We start from the raw sequence: 4013 nt of genomic DNA, 5'->3' as shown, positions 1-4013 counted from the left end.
ATCAGAAATTGGCACCCAAGGGGATGCTGTGAACAGAAGTGGCGTACCATCAGCAGGACGTGTAAAAGGAGAGGAATAGGGCAGTGGAACCAGAGGCCTGAGGCTGTGCATAAACATGTGAATTGAAGTGTGTTGGGATCTATTTCTGGAGCTTGCCAGCCAATGGTATTTTATAAATCCACTTAGTCAATCTACTGTGACAATCTCCACTAGCCACCAGGACGTGCACCATTTATGGCTCAGTCTCTAGGAGCAGAAAATTTGGTAAAAGAAAGAAAGTAGGGATTTCCATCTTGAGGAGTCCTTTGTGCTTCCAGGCTGTTACTGTCACCTGTCCTCAGTGGAGACCATCAGTCCATCTGGCTCCCAGCTAAAGGGATATGAAAACAGAGGTATAAGGCTCTGAGTGCTGCACCCAGGTTGAGCTTTTAAAGCCCCTGGTGATGGGCATGATCTCAAAGCTCCCTTCGAGCTTTACCACTTGCCATTTGTGTGGCCCTCAGCTACTCACACCACTTCTCTGCTCAGTGTTCTCTTACAAGGAGTTGGCTTACATCTCACAGGGTGTTTGGAGAAATCCACCTAGACTGCAGACTGGAGAGGGCACGTGAAAAGCCTCAGTAAGTCAGCCCTGCCATTTACAAATATGAGCACCACTTGAGGTGTTGCTCCATAAAGAGCTGCCAGTGCTGAATGGCATGCTGAACCTTTCAGTGCCTATGTGATGGGTCAGTGGTATTGGGTAAGAGGTACCAAAAAGAGGGGTAGGGATGCTGCTTTCAGAAAGGGGTGAATGCATGCCATTGCTTGTTCTTGTTGCACCCAAATGGTGCCATTTGTCTCTCCAGTTGTTAAGCTGCTAAATGTTGGGTTTATTTTTTGTCTTTTTGCTAAAATGGCTACCAAGTTTGGGTTTCAAATAAAACCCCAGGGACCAAATTTGGTGGTCTTTAACTCCAGCTACTCCAGGAGACTAAGATAGCAGGATCGGGGATTCAGGGCTTGCCTAGGCTACAGAGTGAGTTCAAATCTACCTTAGGCAATTAACTCAGTGAGACCTCATCTCAGAACGAAATAAAAAAAGTGAGGAGGGGGCTAGCCTCACAAGGCCTTATGTTCGATCCCCAGTACTGTGAAATAAATAACAAGCAAGCTTGATAGTATCAATGATGGCAACATACAGTGATGAATGAACACAAAAGTGTGTGTTTGGTAGAGAGTGTTAGTGTTCATGAATATATCCTTGCTATAATATAATACAATATAATATAATACAATATAATATAATAATATAATGTAATAGAATACAATATAATAGAATACAATATAATATAATAATATAATGTAATATAATACAATATAATAGAATATATTATAGTTGAGTCTGAAATTAGAACTTGATCTTGCTGCTTACTGTAAGTTCGGGTAATACCAGCCCAGTTTTCATGTGATCGAGATGGAAAGGAAGATTATTCTTCAAAAGAAGGTATGAGAAATCAGAGGCAAAGCATGTGGCAGATGTCACAAATACATGTCTTGCAAAGACTCTGCACCCTGCCCTTCCTAGGCCAGTGGTATTCTGAGGAACTCTTCTTCCTTCCCATTCTAGGTACCTCTGGCTCACAATATTTTTGGTCTCATTGGCCCCAATGCAGGCCTTGGCTTTGCTATAGGTAAGCAGTGACATCAAAGTGAAAAAGACACCTGCGAAAATGTCCTTTGAGTCAGGTTCCTTTCCTCCCCATTTTCCCATCAGAAGAGGCAGGTGGAAAGGCAGGGATGAGAGAGAAGCTGGCAGATGTGCAGTGTGGGCTCGTGGTTCCTACCTGGTCCTCTGTTGGTGCTGAGTGTGGAGACAGCAGGCCCAGAGAGTAGACTAAATGGGGGCAGAGTGGAGGGAGATGCCATGGGTAAGCTGACTAACAGCATCCTGCTTGTTTTGGCCGCAGGCATGGTGGATTCCTCTCTGATGCCCATCATGGGATACCTGGTGGACTTTCGCCACAGCTCTGTGTATGGGAGTGTCTACGCCATCGCTGATGTGGCTTTTTGTGTGGGCTTTGCTATTGGTATGTTGGTTGGGTTAGACGGGAGTTCCCAGGCCTGAGTGACCCAGTCCCCATCTCCATTGTGGTTTACCTGGATCTCGAACCAAAGACCTCATTCTCTTAGGGATCTGATGATAGTGGAATCTGCCTCAGTCTCTGTGGTTACCCACTGTCCCTAGGATAGTGTTTTATAGGTGACCGATTCAACAACCACTTGGAATTTGCTTTATTTTTCCACAGGCCCATCTACCGGGGGTGTTATTGTACAGGTCATCGGCTTCCCTTGGCTCATGGTCATCATTGGTACCATCAACATCATCTATGCCCCTCTCTGCTGCTTCCTGAAGAACCCACCAGCAAAGGAGGAGAAGCTGGTAAGGTACCTATGTAGTGGCTAGAACACACGTCTGTCCCTCCCTGTATCCTCTGACCCTTCCCCCCTGAGCTCATTTCTGCTTGTCATTTCTCCGCTTTATAGATTTACTGTTCTTCCTAACAGCTTACCCTTTTCCTCCACCCATTGCTTTCCCTTCTTTCTCTAAACAACCAGGTCCCCTATTATCTGGATCTTAAGTAAGGAAGGAAAATAAAGAGCAGAGGTGGTGACACACTTCTGAAATCCCAGCATTTGGGACATAGGCGTAGTACAGAAGTTTAATGTAATGCTTGGCTACATATTGAATTAAAGGTCAGCCTGCCCTTAATAAAACGTACTCATAAAAAATCAAAACAAACTGGGCAATGGTGGTGCATGCCTTTAATCCCAGCACTTGGGAGGCAGAGGCGGGCAGATTTCTGAGTTGGAGGCCAGCCTAGTCTACAGAGTGAGTTCCAGGACAGCCAAGGCTACATAGAGAAACCCTGTCTCAAAAACAAAACAAAACAAAACAAAGATCAAAACTAAACTAAACTTAAAAAAAGAGAGAGAAGAAAAAATGAGAATATTTTCATTCTTTGTGTGTATGGTGTATACAAGTTACTGTATAAGAGGAGAATGTTGACTTCTTTTGTTATTCTCTGCCTTACTATGTTGAGACAGGGTGTCTCTGTGCACTAGAGGCTTGCCCTTTATTCTGGGCTGTCTGTCCGTCCAGTGAGCTCCCAAGACCTGTCTTCCTCTACCCATCAGTTCTAGAATTACAGTCATATGACTGTGAACAAAGCAGTCTTTTATATGGGTGCTGGGGATTCAATCTCAGTCCTTATGCTTGCAGGGCAAGTCCTCATTCCTATTGAGACATCTCTCAGCTCAGGCCTTGTCTTTTAAAGTTAAAAAATAGTCTCCAAGTAAAAGATCCTGCACACTGTATCCCAGCAGCCCTAGATGCCTCATAGATTCAGGATAGATGTAGAAGATGCTCAAAGAAATGGAAGTAGGCAGGAAGGTCTGTGGAGAAGGGTGCCCACTTCCGCCAATTTTTGCTACGTCTTACACATACTGATGCTAGGGTTCAAGCACAAGCATATCAGATGTTTGTCCTGACTGGACTTGATATGCCCCAGTACCTTGAAAGGCCTGAACCTACACATGAGGCAGAAAGAGGGTGCTATACTTGCATCTTGAGTTGTTCTAAGTAACACCAAGCTTGGATGTGTTAGTGTGGACACGAAACAGGATGGCCTATGATACACAGTAATCTCTATACTTACCTCTTGCTCCAGGCAATTCTGAACCAGGAGTGCTCCACAGAGACCCAGATGTACACAGTCCAGAAGCCCACAAAGGAGTTTCCACTGGGAGAGAACAGCGATGACCCTGCCAGTGAGGACTAGCTGCAAAGGGTGATATCTGGGCCTCATTCCAGGTGACCCCAGGAAGCTTGGAGCTCAGTGTTCCCGGGGACCGGATCACCACGGATTCAGGGGGTTTCACTTTCCTCTCCTCTGGGTGACTCCCTTCTTACTGATAGCTTGCCCTTACTCACCTGTCAGTGTGACCCACCACTCTCCCTCTGTGCTTTGACA

The 4013-nt window shown here is 45.4% G+C and overlaps 1 long non-coding RNA gene across 1 annotated transcript; it reads left to right on the top strand.

Moving 5' to 3' along the window:
• Positions 1-1999: 1999 nt before the first annotated feature.
• Positions 2000-3998, top strand: LOC114616399. The gene is made up of 3 exons (XR_003710626.1): positions 2000-2069; positions 2289-2422; positions 3711-3998. It is a non-coding gene; the product is annotated as an uncharacterized LOC114616399 (long non-coding RNA).
• Positions 3999-4013: the final 15 nt, after the last annotated feature.

Source organism: Grammomys surdaster, unplaced genomic scaffold (genome assembly GCF_004785775.1).
Source record: "Grammomys surdaster isolate TR1022 unplaced genomic scaffold, NIH_TR_1.0 319298, whole genome shotgun sequence".
Classification (NCBI taxonomy): domain Eukaryota; kingdom Metazoa; phylum Chordata; class Mammalia; order Rodentia; family Muridae; genus Grammomys; species Grammomys surdaster.
Note: the sequence above shows the minus strand (reverse complement) of the source record. Positions and strands in the feature narration are given on the sequence as shown.